Source organism: Pristiophorus japonicus, unplaced genomic scaffold, assembly GCF_044704955.1.
Source record: "Pristiophorus japonicus isolate sPriJap1 unplaced genomic scaffold, sPriJap1.hap1 HAP1_SCAFFOLD_288, whole genome shotgun sequence".
Taxonomy (NCBI): Eukaryota; Metazoa; Chordata; class Chondrichthyes; family Pristiophoridae; genus Pristiophorus; species Pristiophorus japonicus.
Window position 1 is genome coordinate 327480 of NW_027252646.1, and position 18616 is coordinate 346095.

The 18616-nt window shown below is 52.0% G+C and overlaps 6 non-coding genes across 6 annotated transcripts; all 6 read right to left on the minus strand.

The window, feature by feature from the left end:
- Positions 1-2113: 2113 nt before the first annotated feature.
- Positions 2114-2186, minus strand: trnat-ugu (transfer RNA threonine (anticodon UGU)). Its single transcript has one exon. It is a non-coding gene; the product is annotated as a tRNA-Thr (tRNA).
- A 7079-nt stretch (positions 2187-9265) lies between these two features.
- Positions 9266-9338, minus strand: trnat-ugu (transfer RNA threonine (anticodon UGU)). The gene has a single exon. It is a non-coding gene; the product is annotated as a tRNA-Thr (tRNA).
- Positions 9339-9999: 661 nt separating this feature from the next.
- trnat-agu (transfer RNA threonine (anticodon AGU)) lies at positions 10000-10072 on the minus strand. The gene has a single exon. It is a non-coding gene; the product is annotated as a tRNA-Thr (tRNA).
- Positions 10073-11181: 1109 nt separating this feature from the next.
- On the minus strand, positions 11182-11254 carry trnat-agu (transfer RNA threonine (anticodon AGU)). The gene has a single exon. It is a non-coding gene; the product is annotated as a tRNA-Thr (tRNA).
- A 3457-nt stretch (positions 11255-14711) lies between these two features.
- trnat-agu (transfer RNA threonine (anticodon AGU)) lies at positions 14712-14784 on the minus strand. Its single transcript has one exon. It is a non-coding gene; the product is annotated as a tRNA-Thr (tRNA).
- Positions 14785-18355: 3571 nt separating this feature from the next.
- On the minus strand, positions 18356-18428 carry trnat-ugu (transfer RNA threonine (anticodon UGU)). Its single transcript has one exon. It is a non-coding gene; the product is annotated as a tRNA-Thr (tRNA).
- Positions 18429-18616: the final 188 nt, after the last annotated feature.

Below are 18616 nucleotides of genomic sequence, written 5' to 3' on the forward strand. Positions count from 1 at the left end.
GTGGGACTGGGTGCGAGTTAGGACACGGGGGCAGTGAGCACAGAGGGTGATGGGTGAGTGGGACTGGGTGTGAGTTAGGACACGGGGGCAGTGAGCACAGAGGGTGATGGGTGAGTGGGACTCGGTGCGAGTTAGGACACGGGGTCAGCGAGCACAGGGGGTGATGGGTGAGTGGGACTGGGTGTGAGTTAGGACACGGGGGCAGCGAGCACAGGGGGTGATGGGTGAGTGGGACTCGGTGCGAGTTAGGACATGGGGCAGCCGAGTTTTGGATCACCTCTAGTTTACGACGGGTAGAATGTGGGAAGGAGTGAGAGAGAGAATCAGTGAATCATAAACATTTACAGCATGGAAGGAGGACATTCCGGCCCATCGTGTCCACACCGGCCGACCAAGAGCTACCCAGCCTAATCCCACTTTCCAGCTCTCGGTCCGTAGCCCTGTCGGTTATGACACTTCAAGTGTACATCCAAGTACTTTTTAAATGTGGTGAGAGTTTCTGCCTCTACCACCCTTTCAGGCCGTGAGTTCCAGACCCCCACCACCCTCTGGGTGAAGACATTTCCCCTCAAATCCCCTCTAAACCTCCCCCCAATTACTTTAAAATCTGTGCCCCCTGGTTATTGACCCCCTCTGCGAAGGGGAAATAGGTCCTTCCTATCCACTCTATCCAGGCCCCTCATAATTTTATACTCCTCAATTAAATCTCCCCTCAGCCTCCTCTGGTCCCAGGAAAACAACCCCAGCCTATCCAATCTTTCCTCATGGCTAAAGTTTTCCAGTCCCGGCAACATCCTGGTAAATCCCCTCTGCACCCTCTCCAGTGCAATCACATCCTTCCTGTAATGTGGTGACCAGAACTGCACGCAGTACTCCAGCTGTGGCCTAACCAGTGTTGTGTACAGTTCGAGCGTAACCACAGGGCGGGGGTAAGGTGTGCATTTAATAAATTTGGTGAATTTACAGAGTGCTCTCCGAGGGTCAAACCGATGTGGCCGTGGGATTCATTATTTGTGGAAAATCCCAACTGGATCATCTTGTGTCCATTGCCGCATCTCGAGCCTAAAAGCAGCGAAGGCAGGAACTGGGAAATGTCAGGATATCACAGGAAGGATGTGATTGCACTGGAGAGGGTGCAGAGGAGATTTACCAGGATGTTGGCGGGACTGGAGAATTTTAGCGACGAGGGAAGATTGGATCGGCTGGGGTTGTTTTCTTTGGAACAGAGGAGGCTGAGGGGAGACCTCCATTCCTTCACCCAGAGGGTGGTGGGGTCTGGAACTCACGGCCTGAAAGGGTGGTAGAGGCAGAAACCCTCACCACATTTAAAAGGTACTTGGATGTGCACTTGAAGTGCCGTAAGCTACAGGGCTACGCACCGAGAGCTGGAAAGTGGGATCAGACTGGGATCATATCATCATCATAGGCAGTCCCTCGGAATCGAGGAAGACTTGCTCCCACTCTTAACATGAGTCCTGAGGTGACTGAACAGTCCAACATGGGAACCACAGTCCCTGTCACAGGTGGGACAGATAGACGTTGAGGGAAGGGGAGGGTGGGACTGGTTTGCCGCACGCTCCTTCCGCTGCCTGCGCTTGGTCTCTGCACGCTCTCGGCGACGAGACTCGAGGTGCTCAGCGCCCTCCCGGATGCACTTCCTCCACTTCGGGCGGACTGGTCTTTGGCCAGGGACTCCCAGGTGTCGGTGGGGATGTTGCACTTTATCAGGGAGGCTTTGAGGGTGTCCCTTGCAACGTTTCCTCTGCCCACCTTGGGCTCATTTGCCGTCAAGGAGTTCCGAGTAGAGCGCTTGCTTTGGGGAGTCTCGTGTCTGGGACATGCGGACAATGTGGCCCTGCCCAGCAGATAGCTCTTGGTCGGCTGGTGCGGACACGATGGGCCGAAATGGTCACCTTCCCTGCTGCAAGTTTCTTTGAGTCGATGATATATCGGTGTCTCTGAGACTGGATGTGGAAAAGGTGGGATACAGACTGGGGGTGGGAAGTGAAAGTGCTATGGGCAGATTATAAAGTGCGGAGTGAGCGGTTCCTGTTGATGATGTCGGCCTGTCGCCGATTGACGGTCAATTCAGTAACAGAAGCCAAAATTGAGTAAGCCCCAGTGAGATTTGAACCCACGACCCCTGGTTTACAAAACCAGTGCTCTAACCCCTGAGCTATGGAGCCACCTGTACCACCAGCTCCTGTTTGCATCTTACTATTGTTAACAAGGAGGTGGGGCCCGAATAATCATTCTCGGTGATTCATCCCTGAACATTGACAGAATCTTACAGCACACAAGGAGGGCCATTCGGCCCATCGTGTCTGTGTCGGCTCTATGCGAGAGATTAGTGCTTGGAAGTTGTAAAAGGAGGGAGAGAGGGGAATGAGTGGGAGAGGGAATGGGAGAGAGAGGGGGAAGGAGTCAGCCAGAGGGGAATGGGAGAGAGCGTAATGGGAGAGAGCGAGAGGGGGAGGAGAGTGAGATGGGAAGTCGAGAGAGGGAGGAGGCAGGGGAGAGAGAAAGGAAGGGGAGAGGGAGAGAGCAGGGGAGAATCTGAAGAGAAAGGCAAAAGCGGGAGAGAGAGGAGTGAGGGGAGGGAGCGGAAGGAGAGAGAGGGGAAGGGGAGAGAAAGAGGGGAAGGGGAGAGAGTGATGGAGAAAATGAAATCGCGGGAAAGTGAGAGAGGAGTTAAAAAAAAAAATATAGAACGGGTCGTGATCTGGAAAGCAAAGAGACAGGGAAACCTGCCTTTCTCGGGTCGGTCTCAGAGCTGTTTAATATTTATAATTAAAGCTCTGGTTAATTGACAGTGAATTTAAATACTGAACTAATTTTGAGTAGGCCCCAGTGAGATTTGACCCCGTGACACCTGGTTTACTAGACCAGTGCTCTAACCCCTGAGCTATGGAGCCACCTGCCCTGGGGTGTGGGTCATTACCCAGTTAGTGCTGTGTGTTTGAGGAATGAGGAGGGGTCAGTGAAATGCTCAGATTGTGTCTCATCCCCCAGACTCCTGCCTCCGTCTCTTCAATATTCACTTCTCAACATCGATATATCGGGTCTTTCACGTAGTAAAACATCCCAAGGCAACTCAGTCACACTCTGCCTCAATCTCTCTGTCTCTCTGTCTCTCGGTCTCTCTCTTTCTGTCATGTATGTGTGCTTGGGGTTACTAGCCACCAGGTGGGGCCACTGTCGGAGGTCATTGGGCTGTACACACACGTGTAGGGCCCAGGTCTCAAAGGCCAGCCATCTTGTAATGCAATCACTTTGGGCCCGAATAAAGTAGAGCCAGGTGTGGACCTGTTCGGAGTTTACAGTAATCTGTCTGTTGAGTTATTGCACACACAACACTTTCTCACTCTCTCTGTCTCTCACACACTCTCACTTTCTCTCTGTGTGTCTCTCGAGGGGGAAAGGGAGAGAGGAGAAGGGGAGAGAGAGGGGGGAAGGAGTGAGAGAGAGGGGAAGGGGAGAGAGTGGGGGAAGGAGCGAGAGAGAGGGGAAGGGGAGAGAAGGGGAAGGAGTGGGGAGAGAATGAAAGTAGAGAGGGAAGGGGAGAGAGGAGAGAGAGGGGAAAGAGGGAGAGTGAGAGGGGAAGGGGAGAGCGAGGAAAGGGAAAGAGAGAGAGGGGAAGGAGAGAGAGTGGGGAAAGGGAGAGAGGGGAAGGGGAGAGAAGGGGAAGGAGTGGGGTCAGAATGAAAGTAGAGAAGGAAGGGGAGAGAGGAGAGAGAGGGGAAAGAGGGAGAGTGAGAGGGGAAGGGGAGAGCGAGGGGAAGGGGAAAGAGAGGGAGGGGAAGGAGAGAGAGGGGGGTGAGAACAGGGAGGGGAAGGAGAGAGGATAAGAAAGGGGAATGAGTGAGAGACGGGGAAAGTGGGAAAAAGATGCAGAATGGGTCATGATGGGGAAGGGAAAGAGAGATTTTTAATGTGGGAGAGAGAGCAAACCAGGACAAGAAGAGGAGAGGGGAGCTGTAATTCCAGGGTCAGTCTCAGAGCTGTTTAATATTTATAATTAAATCGCTAGTTAATTCACGGTGAATTTAAATACTGAGCTAATTTTGATTTGGCTGCAGTGTAATTTAAACTCACGACCCCTGGTTTACAAGACCAGTGCTCTAACCCCTGAGCTATGGGGCCACCTGCTCTGGGAAAGACACGGGAAGGAGCAGGAAAGAGAGGGGAAGGGAAAAGAGAGAGTGGAAGGAGTGAGAGAGAGGGGGAAGGGGAGAGAGGGGGCAAGGGGAGAGTGTGGGGAGGGGAGTGAGACGGTGGAAGGGGAGAGAGTAAGGGGAAGGGGAGAGAGAGAGAGAGAGGGGAAGGAATGAGAGAGAGGGGGAAGGAATGAGAGAGAGGGGAAGGGGAGAGGGAGGGAGGGGAAGGGGAGAGGGAGGGAAGGAGTGAGAGAGCGAAGTTGAGACAGTGAGAAAGAGAAGGAGCTGGGGAAAGAGAGGGATGGGATGGAGAGAGAGAGAGTGGAAGGGGGAAAAGAGAGGGAGAGGAGTGGGAGAGAGGGGGCGGGGAAAGAGCGGAAGAGGAGAGAAAGGGGAAGGAGTGAGAGAGAGGGGGAAGAGGAGACTAGCAGGGGCAGGGAAGAGTGAGGAAGGGGAGAGAGAGGAGAAGGGGAGAGAGTGGGGAAGGGGAGAGAGAGTAGAAGGGGAGAGAGTGGTGAAGGGGAGAGAGAGGGGAAGGGGAGAGAGTGAGGAAGGGGAGAGAGAGGGGAAGGGGAGAGAGTGAGGAAGGGGAGAGAGTGAGGAAGGGGCTCTCTGCGGCAGGGAATTCCACAGGTTAACAACTCTCTGAGTGAAGAAGTTTTTCCTCATCGCAGTCCTAAATGGCTTACCCCTTATCCTTAGAATGTGTCCTCTGGTTCTGGACTTCCACAACATCGGGAACATTCGGCCAGCATCTAACCTGTCCAGTCCCATCAGAATTGTATATGTTTCTATGAGATCCCCTCTCATCCTTCTAAACTCCAGTGAATACAGACCCAGTAGATCCAGTCTCTCCTCATATGACAGTTCTGCCATCCCGGGAATCAGTCTGGTGAATCTTCGCTGCACTCCCTCAATAGCAAGAACGTCCTTCCTCAGATTAGGAGACCAAAACTGAACACAATATGCCAGGTGTGACCTCACCAAGGCCCTGTACAACTGCAGTAAGACCTCCCTGCTCCTATACTCAAATCCCCTCGCTATGAAGACCAACATACCATTTGCCTTCTTCACCGCCTGCTGTACCTACATGCCAACTTTCAATGACTGATGAACCATGACACCCAGGTCTCGTTGCACCTCCCCTTTTCCTAATCTGTCACCATTCAGATAATATTCTGCCTTCCTGTTTTTGCCACCAAAGTGGATAACCTCACATTTATCCACATTATACTGCATCTGCCATGCATTTGCCCACTCACCTAACCTGTCCAAGTCACCCTGCAGCCTCTCAGCGTCCTCCTCACAGCTCACACCGCCACCCAGTTTAGTGTCATCTGCAAACGTGGAGATATTACACTCAATTCCTTTATCTAAATCATTGATGTATATTGTAAATAGCTGGGGTCCCAGCACTGAGCCCTGCGGCACCCCACTAGTCACTGCCTGCCATTCTGAAAAGGACCCGTTTATCCCGACTCTCTGCTTCCTGTCTGCCAACCAGTTCTCTATCCACGTCAGTGCATTACCCCCAATACCATGTGCTTTAATTTTGCACACCAATCTCTTGTGTGGGACCTTATCAAAAGCCTTTTGAAAGTCCAAATACACCACATCCACTGGTTCTCCCTTGTCCACTCTACTAGTTACATCCTCAAAAAATTCCAGAAGATTTGTCAAGCATGATTTCCCTTTCATAAATCCATGCTGACTTGTACCGATCCTGTCACTGACACAGACAGATAGGGGATCGATGACCAATAGGAAGAGCAGTGGAAGGAAGGTAGTGCAGAGGTCCCCTGTGGTCATCCCCCTCCAAAACAGAGACACCGTTTTGGGTACTGCGGGAGGGATGACTCACCAGGGGAGGGCAGCAGCATCCTAGTCCATGGCACTGTGGGTGGCTCTGTTCCTGTCGATGGTCTCGGCCTGTCGCTGATTGACGGCAAATTTAGAAACAGAAGACACCCCACTGAAATTTGAACTCACAACCTCTGGTTTATTCGACCAGTGCTCTAACCCCTGGGCTATGGAGCCACCTGCTCTGGAAAAGACAGGGGAAGGAGTAGGAAAGAGAGGGGAAGGGAAAAGAGAGAGTGGAAGGAGTGAGAGAGAGGGGGAAAGGGGAGAGAGTGGGGAAAGGGAGAGAGAGAGTGGAAGGAGTGAGAGAGAGGTGGAGGGGAGAGAGAGGGGAGTCAGGGGAAAGAGAAAGGAAGGGGAGAGAGAGGGAGAAGGGGAGAATCTGAAAAGAAAGGGAAAAGAAAGGTAAAGGAGAGAGGAGACTGAAAGGGCAGAGGGGAAAGGGAGAGAGTGGGGAGAGACTGGGTCGGGGAAAGAGAGAGAGAGAGGGAAGATAGAGGAGGAAGGAGAGAGAGGAAGGAGTGGGGAGAGAATGAAAGGAGAGAGGGGGAAGAGAGAGAGGGGGAAGGAGAGAGGGTGAGGTGAGGGAGGGGGAAGGGGGGAGAAGGGAATGAATGACAGATGGGGAAAGCGAGATAGCGGGAAAGACAGAGGGGGTAAAATGATGTAGAACGGGACATGATGGAGAAGGGAGAGAGAGATTTGGAAGGGGAGAGTGTCAGAGAAACGAGAAGAGGAGAGGGGGAAGGGTGTGAGGGGAGTCTGTTATTTAGAATTCAGGAGAGGAGGACTAAGGGTTTAATTAGGATGGGGCAAGTAAAATGATGAGAGTAAGCTTGCAGGGAACATAAAAACTGACTGCAAAAGCTTCTATAGATATGTGAAGAGAAAACGATTAGTGAAGACAAATGTAGGTCCCTTGCAGTCAGAATCAGGTGAATTTATAATGGGGAACAAAGAAATGGCAGACCAATTGAACAAATACTTTGGTTATTTCTTACATAGAAACATAGAAACACAGAAAATAGGTGCAGGAGTAGGCCATTCGGCCCTTCGAGCCTGCACCACCATTCAATAAGATCATGACTGATCATTCCCTCAGTACCCCATTCCTGCTTTCTCTCCATACCCCTTGATCCCTCTAGCTATAAGGGCCATATCTAACTACCTCTTGAATATATCCAATGAACTGGTATCAACAACTCTCTGCGGCAGGGAATTCCACAGGTTAACAACTCTCTGAGTGAAGAAGTTTCTCCTCATCTCAGTCCTAAATGGCTTACCCCTTATCCTTAGACTGTGTCCCCTGGTTCTGGACTTCCCGAGCATCGGGAACATTCTTCCTGCATCTAACCTGTCCAGTCCCGTTAGAATTTTATATGTTTCTATGAGATCCCCTCTCATCCTTCTAAACTCCAGTGAATACAGGCCCAGTCATCCAGTCTCTCCTCATATATCAGTCCAGCCATCCCGGGAATCAGTCTGGTGAACCTTCGCTGCATTCCCTCAATAGCAAGAACGTCCTTCCTCAGATTAGGAGACCAAAACTGAACACAATATTCCAGGTGTGGCCTCACCAAGGCCCTGTACAACTGCAGTAAGACCTCCCTGCTCCTAAACTCAAATCCTCTCGCTATGAAGGCCAACATACCATTTGCCTTCTTCACCACCTGCTGTACCTGCATGCCAACTTTCAATGACTGATGTACCATGACACCCAGGTCTCGTTGCACCTCCCCTTTTCCTAATCTGCCGCCATTCAGATAATATTCGCCTTCATGTTTTTGCCACCAAAGTGGATAACCTCACATTTATCCACATTATACTGCATCTGCCATGCATTTGCCCACTCACCTAACCTATCCAAGTCACCCTACACACTTTTAGTGTCCTCCCCACAGCTCACACTGCCACCCAGCTTAGTGTCATCTGCAAACTTGAAGATATTACACTCAATTCCCTCATCCAAATCATTAATGTATATTGTAAATAGCTGGGGTCCCAACACTGAGCCCTGCGGCACTCCACTAGTCACTGCCTGCCACTCTGAAAAGGACCCGTTTATCCCGACTCTCTGCTTCCTGTCTGTCAACCAATTCTCTATCCATGTCAGTACATTACCCCCAATACCATGTGCTTTGATTTTGCACACCAATCTCTTGTGTGGAACCTTGTCAAAAGCCTTTTGAAAGTCCAAATACACCACATCCACTGGTTCTCCCTTGTCCACTCTACTAGTTACATCCTCAAAAAATTCTTGAAGATTTGTCTAGCATGATTTCCCTTTCATAAATCCATGCTGACTTGGACCGATCCTGTCGCTGCTTTCCAAATGTGTTGCTATTTCATCTTTAATAATTGATTCCATCATTTTCCCCACTACCGATGTCAGGCTAACCGGTCTATAATTACCCGCTTTCTCCCTCCTTTTTTAAACAGAGCATAACATTAGTTACCCTCCAGTCCATAGGAACCGATCCAGAGTCAATAGACTGTTGTAAAATGATCACCAATGCATCCATTATTTCAAGGGCCACTTCCTTAAGTACTCTGGGATGCAAGCTATCAGGCCCTGGGGATTTATCGGCCTTCAATCCCATCAATTTCCCGCCTAATAAGGATATCCTTCAGTTCCCCCTTCTCACGAGACCCTCGGTCCCCTAGTATTTCCAGAAGATTATTTGTGTCTTTCTTCATGAAGACAGAACCAAAGTATTTGTTTAACTGGTCCGCCATTTCTTTGTTCCCCATTATAAATTCACCTGAATCTGACTGCAAGGGATCTGTTTGTCGTCACTAATTTTTTTAGAAGCCTGCAAGCTTCCTCTCATAATCTATTTTCCCCCCTCCTGGTTAAAACCCTTTGTCCTCCTCTGCTGTGTTACAAAATTCTCCCAGTCCTCAGGTTTGCTGCTTTTTCTGGCCAATTCATATGCCTCTTTCTTGGATTTAACACTGTCTTTCATTTCCCTTGTGAGCCACATTCCCCATTTTATTTTTACTCCAGACAGGGATGTACAATTGTTGGAGTTGATCCATGTGATCTTTAAATGTTTGCCATTGTCAATCCAACATCAACCCTTTAAGGATCACTGGCCAGTCCATTCCAGTCTCACATCATCAAAGTTTCCTGAACTTCAGGGCCCTCATCTCTGATGATAACTCTGTCACTCTCCATCTTAATAAAGCTTTCAACCATATTTACAATTAAAGCCCTTGCTAATTTAAATACTGAGATAATTTTGAGTTGGCCCCAGTGAGATTTGAGCCCACGACCCCTGGTTTACAAGACCAGTGCTCTAACCCCTGAGCTATGGAGCCACCTGTAACACCAGCTCCTGTTTGCATCTTACTATTGTTAACAAGGAGGTGGGGCCCGAATAATCATTCTCAGTGATTCATCCCTGAACATTGACAGAATCTTGCAGCACACAAGGAGGGCCATTCGGCCCATCGTGTCTGTGGCGGCTGTGTGAGAGAGATCAGTGCTTGGAAGTTGTAAAAGGAGGGAGAGAGGGGAATGAGTGGGAGAGGGAATGGGAGAGAGAGGGGGAAGGAGTCAGCCAGAGGGGAATGGGAGAGAGCAGAATGGGAGAGAGCGAGAGGGGGAGGGGAGAGAGATTGGAAGTCGAGAGAGGGAGGAGGCAGGGGAGAGAGAAAGGAAGGGGAGAGGGAGGGAGCAGGGGAGAATCTGAAAAGAAAGGCAAAAGAGGGAGAGAGAGGAGAGAGGGGAGGGAGCGGAAGGGGAGAGAGGGGAAGGGGAGAGAGAGGGAAAGGGGAGACAGAGGGGAAGGAGTGAGAGATGGAGAAAGTGAGATTGCAGGAAAAAAAAAATGCAGAACGGATCGTGACCTGGAAAGCGGAGAGAGTGTCTGCAAGACAGAGGCCTGTTGTTTGTAGGGTCAGTCTCAGAGTTGTTAATATTTATAATTAAACCCCTTGTTAATTGACAGTGTATTTAAGTACTGAACTAATTTTGAGTAGGCTCCAGTGAGATTTGAACCCACGACCCCTGGTTTACTAGACCAGTGCTCTAACCCCTGAGCTATGGAACCACCTGCTTTGGGATGTGGGTCATTCCCCAGTTAGTGCTGTGTGTTTGAAGAATGAGGAGGGGTCAGTGAAACGCTCAGATTGTGTCTCATCCCCCAGACTCCTGCCTCCGTCTCTTCAATATTCACTTCTCAACATCGATATATCGGGTCTTTCACGTAGTAAAACATCCCAAGGCAACTCAGTCACACTCTGGCTCAATCTCTCTGACTCTCTGTCTCTCTGTCTCTCTCTTTCTGTCATGTATGTATGCTTGGAGTTACTAGCCACCAGGTGGGGCCACTGTCGGAGGTCATTGGGCTGTACACACGCGTGTGTGGCCTCGGTATAAAAGGCCAGCCATCTTGTAATGTAATCACTTTGGGCCCTAATAAAGTAGAGCCAGGTGTGTACCTGTTCGGAGTTGACAGTAATCTGTCTGTTGAGTTATTGCACACACAACACTTTCTCACTCTCTCTCTGTCTCTCTCACACACTCACTTTCTCTCTGTGTGTCTCTCGAGGGGGAAAGGGAGAGAGGGGAAGGGGAGAGAGGGGGAAGGAGTGGGGAGAGAATGAAAGTAGAGAGGGAAGGGGAGAGAGGGGAAGGGGAGAGAGGGGGAAGGAGTGGGGAGAGAATGAAAGTAGAGAGGGAAGGGGAGAGAGGGGAAGGGTAGAGAGGGGGAAGGAGTGAGGAGAGAATTAAAGTAGAGAGGGAAGGGGAGAGAGGGGAAGGGGAGAGAGGGGGGGGAGGAGTGGGGAGAGAATGAAAGTAGAGAGGGAAGGGGAGAGAGGAGAGAGAGGGGAATGAGGGAGAGTGAGAGGGGAAGGGGAGAGTGAGGAAAGGGAAAGAGAGAGAGCGGGGGTGAGAACGGGGAGGGGAAGGAGAGAGAGAGAGGGGGTCGTGGAACGGGAGAGAGGGGAATGAGTGAGAGACGGGGAAAGCGAGATAGCAGGACTGGGAGTGAGGGGTAAAAAGATGTAGAACGGGTCGTGATGGGGAAGGGAGAGAGAGAGAGTGTAAGAGAGATGAGAACCTGTTGTTTCAGGGTCGGTCTCAGAGCTTTTTAATATTTATAATTAAAACCCTTGTTAATTGACTGCAAATTTAAATATAGAACTAATTGTGAATAGGCCCCAGTGACATTTGAACTCATGACCCCTGGTTTACTAGATCAGTGCTCTAACCCCTGAGCTATGGAGCCACCTGTTTTGGGAAAGACAGGGGAAGGAGCAGGAAAGAGAGGGGAAAGGAAAAGAGAGAGTGGAAGGAGTGAGAGAGACGGGGAAGGAGTGAGAGAGGGAGGAGAAGGGGAGAGAGACGGGGAGGGGAGAGAGAGGGGGAAGGAGTGAGAGAGAGGGTGAGGGGAGAGAGAGGGGGGAAGGAGTGAGAGAGAGGGGAAGGGGAGAGAGTGGGGGAAGGAGTGAGAGAGAGGGGAAAGGAGTGAGAGAGAGGGGGAGGGGAGAGAGATAGGGGGAAGGAGTGAGAGAGAGGGGAAGGGGAGAGAGATAGGGGGAAGGAGCGAGAGAGAGGGGAAGGGGAGAGAAAGGGGAAAGGAGTGAGAGAGAGGGAAGGAGTGAGAGAGAGGGGGAGGGGAGAGAGAGGGGGAAGGAGTGAGAGAGAGGGTGAGGGGAGAGAGAGGGGGGAAGGAGTGAGAGAGAGGGGAAGGGGAGAGAGTGGGGGAAGGAGTGAGAGAGAGGGGGAAGGGAGAGAAAGGGGAAAGGAGTGAGAGACAGTGGAAGGGGAGAGAGGGGAAGGGGAGAGAGTGGGAGAAGTGGAGAATCTGAAAAGAAAGGGAAGAGAAATCGAGAGAGCGGACGGAGGGGAAGGGAGAGGGAAAGGGAGAGTGAAACGGCAATGGGGTAAGCGGAGAGAAGGGGGAGAGATTGGGTAGTGGAAAGAGAGGGAGGGGAGAGAGAGGGGAACGTGTGAAGTGGGAATGAATGTAGAGAGGGAAGGGGAGAGGGGGGAAGGGGAGAGAAAGAGAGGGAAAGGGGAGAGAGAGAGAGGGAGGGGAAAGAGAGGGAGAGAGATGGGAAGGGGAGAGAGAGTGAAGAGATCGCAAAGTCTCTGGTTAAAGAATGGACTCAGTCGAGAATATTGCGTGGACTTTGTAGGGTTTGTCTCTGAGGGTATTTTCCCTGTGATGGGATCTCCCTGTGCAGGTACGTGAAAACGCTGGTTTGTTTAAAACTCTGGAGACCACATGGCGGCTGTCTGTGACAAAACCCAGGATGTAAAGGTTCACCCGCCAGTCCCAGCAAAAGGAAGGGGGGGGCCACTGACAAAGGGGCTCAGGAACCTGAGGCACCCGTTCACGTGAAGCCAGTGACCAGATTAGAAAGCCACTCGAACGCGAAAGCACTTCCCATCTCCAGTCTCAGACGGGAAGCTGAACAATGAACCCACAGCCTGGCCAGGTGAAGAGGAGCCAGTTTTTTCCCAACACACCGAGCGAGATATGTCCCAGACTCAGGGCCATTCGTCCAATCACAGAACACACGTGGGTCTGATGATGGCCCATCACTGACTAAGCAGCGGAGTGCTTCGAAACAAAAGTTTGGTGGGACAGATAGGGGTAGCTCGACTCCGATAAAGATAGTCACTTTTCCACCGTTCTCGTGCTCCCTCTCGCTCTCGCTCCACCGAGATCGACGGAACAAGAAGACGTACCAGAGGGGGAAGCCACAGTTCGACAGAAGAAGGCGCTGAGACTGAGAACCACGTACCCCTCACGGGGTACGACCTCCAGGGCAGTGACTTCCCACGGCTGAGCTGAGCGATCGAGAGCGACTGTGTGTGTGCTGGTGAACATGGTCGCGGGTGTCCCAAGCCAGTAACCAGAGGTGGCCCAGGTGAGGTGTAACGGCTCAGGGTTCTTTCTCAGAAGTGAAGCTTTTTCGGGGCGATTCTGGGGAGGGAGCTTTGTTTGGTTGAGCCAGGGGAAGGGGCTTGTGTGATGAGGTAATTCGTTGTTCAGGGTGGAGTTAGAATCCACCGTAGCAACAAGGGAATGACTGCATGGGACCGGTCCTCAGTTCCGTACTGTGTGTATGTTGTTTGTAACCTGGATATTAATCTCCACACAGACAGTGATTGCGTTTAGTAGTGCATGTTTTACCCAGTGTATGTTAGACCTAATAAATATCAGTAACGGTGTTTCACCGAGGCTTTCCTGTCTGTAACTCATTCCATTTACACTCTGAATAATAATCCCCGGGTACAGAACTTTCGTAAGGTGAGGGCGATTAGAAACATCCGTCTAGCAATTGGGCCAGGATCAAAACCATTCACACCAGGGAGAAGGGGGGAATCTGAAAAGGAAGGGAGAAGAGAGAGAGAGAGAGAGGAGGGGAGGGAGGGAAGGGGAAGGGGAGAGAGAGGGAAGATAGAGGAGGAAGAAGAGAGAGGAGAAGGAGTGAGAGAATGAAAGTAGAGAGGGAAGGGGAGAGAGGGGAAGTAGAGAGCGAGAGAGGGGAAGGGGAGAGAGAGTGTGGGGAAGGAGAAGGAGAGGGAAAGAGAGGGGAAGGGAAAAGATAAAGTTGGGAATGTGAAAGAGTGGGAGGGGAAGAGGAGAGATAGAGAGGGGAAGGAGTGGGAAAGAGAGGGGAAGGGGAAAGAGAGAGTGGAAGGAGTGTGAGAGAGGGGGAAGGAGTGATAGAGGGGAAAGGGGAAAAAGCGGGTGGTGAAGGGGAGAGAGAGGGAGAAGGGGGAAATCTGAAAAGAAATGGAAAAGAGAGAGAGAGAGAGGAGGGAGGGGAGGGAGGGGACGAAAGAGAGGGAGGAAGGAGAGGGAAGCGGACAGTCAAAAGCGGAGAGAGGGGGAAGGAGAGACAGTGAGGGGAGAGGGTTAGAGAGGGGAATGAGTGAGTGTAATGTCTGCAAGCTTGTAATGTTTGTAGCTCCACACGGTGGATGTGGACATATTGTGTACTGCAACTGCAGAGTTAATAATTAAACAGAACCAGGCAGATTTCCGGAGGCTTCCGAGATCGCTGCCTGCCTTGTTAGGAGCTGTGTGTGCTGTGCTCTGTGAATATATCACAGTGAGAGACGGGGAAAGCGAGATAGTGGGAAAGGGAGAGAGGTAGGAAGGAGTGAGAGAGAGTTGGAAATGGGAGACAGGGAGGAAGAGAGAGCGGAAGGGGAGAGAGAGAGGGGGAGGGGAAAGAGAGGGAGGGGCAGAGAGAGGGGGAAGGAGAGAGATAGAGAGAGAGGAAAGGAGTGAGAGAGGGGAAAAGGAGAGAGCGGAAGGGGAGAGAAAGAGATGGAAGGCGAGAGAGGGAGGGGAAGGCGAGAGAGGGAGGGGAGGGGGAGAGAGAGAAGGGAAGAGGAGAGAGGGAGGAGACAGAGGAGAGAGAGAAAGGAAGGGGAGAGAGAGGGAGAATGGGAGAATCTGAAAAAAAAGGGAAAAGAAAGAGGAGGGAGGGGAGGGAAGAGAGGGCAGGGGAGAGTGGGGGACGGAAGAGGGTGAGAGATGGGAATGTGAGAGACGGAAAAAGCGAGATAGCAGAAAAAAGATGTAAAACATGTCAGGCAGAGATCGAGAGAAGGGTGTGAGGGGAGCCTGTTGTTCCAGGGTCAGTCTCAGAGTTGTTAATATTTATAATTAAAGCCCTTGTTAATTGACACTGCATTGAAACACTGAGCTAATTTTGAGTAGGCCCCAGTGAGATTTGAACCCACGACCCCTGGTTTACTAGACCAGTGCTCTAACCCCTGAGCTATGGAGCCACCTGCGCTGGACTGTGGGTCATTCCCCAGTTAGTGCTGTGTGTTTGAAGAATGAGGAGGGGTCAGTGAAACGCTCAGATTGTGTCTCATCCCCCAGACTTCTGCCAGAGAGAGGGAAGAGGTGAGTGAAGGAAAGGAGTGAGAGAGAAGGAAGGGGAGAGTGAGGGGAAGGAGTGAGAGAGAGGGGAGAGGAGAGTGAGATAAAGGAATGAGAGAGAGGGAAGGGGAGAGTGAGGGGAAGGAGTGAGAGAGCGGGAAGGGGAGAGTGAGGGGATGGAGTGAGAGAGAGGGAAGGGGAGAGTGGGGGAAGGAGTGAGAGAGAGACGGGGAAGGGGAGAGTGAGGGGAAGGAGTGAGAGAGAGGGAAGGGGAGAGTGAGGGGACGGTGTGAGAGAGGGGGAAGGGGAGAGTGAGGGGAAGGAGTGAGAGAGAGACGGGGAAGAGGAGAGACAGAGGGAACACCAACAATAATGTATATTTATATAGCGCCTTTAACGTAGTGAAACGTCCCAAGGTGCTCCACAGGAGGATTATGGGATAAAAATTTGACACCGAGCCACAAAAGTAGAAATTAGCGCAGGTTAAGAGGTCGGTTTTAAGGAATGTCTTGAAGGAGGAAAGAGAGGTAGAGAGGCGGAGAGGTTTAGGGAGGGAGTTCCAGAGCTTGGGGCCCAGGCAACAGAAGGCCCGGCCACCGATGGTGGAGCGATTATAATCAGCGATGGTCAGGAGGGCAGAATTAGAGGAGTGCAGACATCTCGGGGGGTTGTGGGGCTGGAGGAGATTACAGAGATAGGTAGGGGTGTAGGGGCTGGAGGAGGTTACAGAGATAGGGAGGGGTGAGGGGCGAGGGCCATGGAGGGATTTGTAAACAAGGATGAGAATTTTGAAATTGAGGCGTTGCTTAACCGGGAGCCAATGTAGGTCAGCGAGCACAGCGGGTGATGGGTGAGCGGGACTCGGTGTGAGTTAGGACACGGGGGCAGCGAGCACAGCGGGTGATGGGTGAGCGGGACTCGGTGTGAGTTAGGACACAGGGTCAGTGAGCACAGGGGGTGATGGGTGAGCGGGACTCGGTGTGAGTTAGGACACGGGGCAGTGAGCACAAGGGGTGATGGGTGAGTGGGACTCGGTGCGAGTTAGGACACGGGGGCAGTGAGCACAGCGGGTGATGGGTGAGTGGGACTGGGTGCGAGTTAGGACACGGGGTAAGCGAGCACAGGGGGTGATGGGTGAGCGGGACTCGGTTTGAGTTAGGACACGGGGGCAGCGAGCACAGGGGGTGATGGGTGAGTGGGACTCTGTGTGAGTTAGGACACGGGGCAGTGAGCACAGGGGGTGATGTGTGAGCGGGACTGGGTGCGAGTTAGGACACGGGGCAGTGAGCACAGGGGGTGATGGGTGAGCGGGACTGGGTGTGAGTTAGGACATGGGGTCAGCGAGCACAGGGGGTGATGGGTGAGCGGGACTCGGTGCGAGTTAGGACACGGGGGCAGCGAGCACAGGGGGTGATGGGTGAGTGGGACTCGGTGCGAGTTAGGACATGGGGTCAGCGAGCACAGGGGGTGATGGGTGAGCGGGACTCGGTTTGAGTTAGGACACGGGGGCAGCGAGCACAGCGGGTGATGGGTGAGCGGGACTGGGTGTGGGTTAGGACACGGGGGCAGTGAGCACAGGGGGTGAGGGGTGAGTGGGACTGGGTGCGAGTTAGGACATGGGGCAGCCGAGTTTTGGATCACCTCTAGTTTACGACAGGTAGAATGTGGGAAGGAGTGAGAGAGAGAATCAGAGAACCATACAGCATTTACAGCATGGAAGGAGGACATTCCGGCCCATCGTGTCCACACCGGCCGACCAAGAGCTACCCAGCCTAATCCCACTTTCCAGATCTCGGTCCGTAGCCCTGTAGGTTACGACACTTCAAGTGTACATCCAAGTACTTTTTAAATGTGGTGAGGGTTTCTGCCTCTACCACCCTTTCAGGCCGTGAGTTCCAGACCCCCACCACCCTCTGGGTGAAGACATTTCCCCTCAAATCCCCTCTAAACCTCCCCCCAATTACTTTAAATCTATGCCCCCTGGTTATTGACCCCTCTGCTAAGGGAAATAGGTCCTTCCTATCCACTCTATCCAGGCCCCTCATAATTTTATACACCTCAATTAAATCTCCCCTCAGCCTCCTCTGTTCCCAGGAAAACAACCCCAGCCTATCCAATCTATCCTCATGGCTAAAGTTTTCCAGTCCCGGCAACATCCTGGTAAATCTCCTCTGCACCCTCTCCAGTGCAATCACATCCTTCCTGTAATGTGGTGACCAGAACTGCACGCAGTACTCCAGCTGTGGCCTAACCAGTGTTGTGTACAGTTCGAGCGTAACCACAGGGCGGGGGTAAGGTGTGCATTTAATAAATTTGGTGAATTTACAGAGTGCCCTCCGAGGGTCAAACAGATGTGGCCGTGGGATTCATTATTTGTGGAAAATCCCAACTGGATCATCTTGTGTCCATTGCCGCATCTTGAGCCTAAAACCAGCGAAGGCAGGAACTGGGAAATGTCAGGATATCACAGGAAGGATGTGATTGCACTGGAGAGGGTGCAGAGGAGATTTACCAGGATGTTGGCGGGACTGGAGAATTTTAGCGACGAGGGAAGATTGGATCGGCTGGGGTTGTTTTCTTTGGAACAGAGGAGGCTGAGGGGAGACCTCCATTCCTTCACCCAGAGGGTGGTGGGGGTCTGGAACTCACGGCCTGAAAGGGTGGTAGAGACAGAAACCCTCACCACATTTAAAAGGTACTTGGATGTGCACTTGAAGTGTCGTAAGCTACAAGGCTACGCACCGAGAGCTGGAAAGTGGGATCAGGCTGGGATCATATCATCATCATAGGCAGTCCCTCGGAATCGAGGAAGACTTGCTCCCACTCGAAACATGAGTCCTGAGGTGACTGAACAGCCCAATACGGGAACCACAGTCCCTGTCACAGGTGGGACAGATAGACGTTGAGGGAAGGGGAGGGTGGGACTGGTTTGCTGCACGCTCCTTCCGCTGCCTGCGCTTGGTCTCTGCACACTCTCGGCGACGAGACTCGAGGTGCTCAGCGCCCTCCCGGATGCACTTCCTCCACTCCGAGCGGACTGGTCTTTGGCCAGGGACTCCCAGGTGTCGGTGGGGATGTTGCACTTTATCAGGGAGGCTTTGAGGGTGTCCCTGTAACGTTTCCTCTGCCCACCTTTGGCTCGCTTGCCGTGAAGGAGTTCCGAGTAGAGCGCTTGCTTTGGGAGTCTCGTGTCTGGGACATGCGGACTATGTGGCCCTGCCCAGCAGATAGCTCTTGGTCGGCTGGTGCGGACACGATGGGCCGAAATGGTCTCCTTCCGTGCTGTAAGTTTCTATGAGTCGATGATATATCGGTGTCTCTGAGACTGGATGTGGAAAAGGTGGGATACAGACTGGGGGTGGGAAGTGAAAGTGCTGCGGGCAGATTGTAAAGTGCGGAGTGAGTGGTTCCTGTTGATGGTGTCGGCCTGTCGTCGATTGATGGTCAATTCAGTAACAGAAGCCAAAATTGAGTAGGCCCCAGTGAGATTTGAACCCACGACCCCTGGTTTACATGACCAGTGCTCTAACCCCTGAGCTATGGAACCACCTGCCCTGGGCTGTGGGTCATTCCCCAGTTAGTGCTGTGTGTTTGAAGAATGAGGAGGGGTCAGTGAAATGCTCAGATTGTGTCTCATCCCCAAGACTCCTTCCTCCGTCTCTTCAATATTCGCCTCTCAACATCGATATATCGGGTCTTTCACGTAGTAAAACATCCCAAGGCAACTCAGTCACA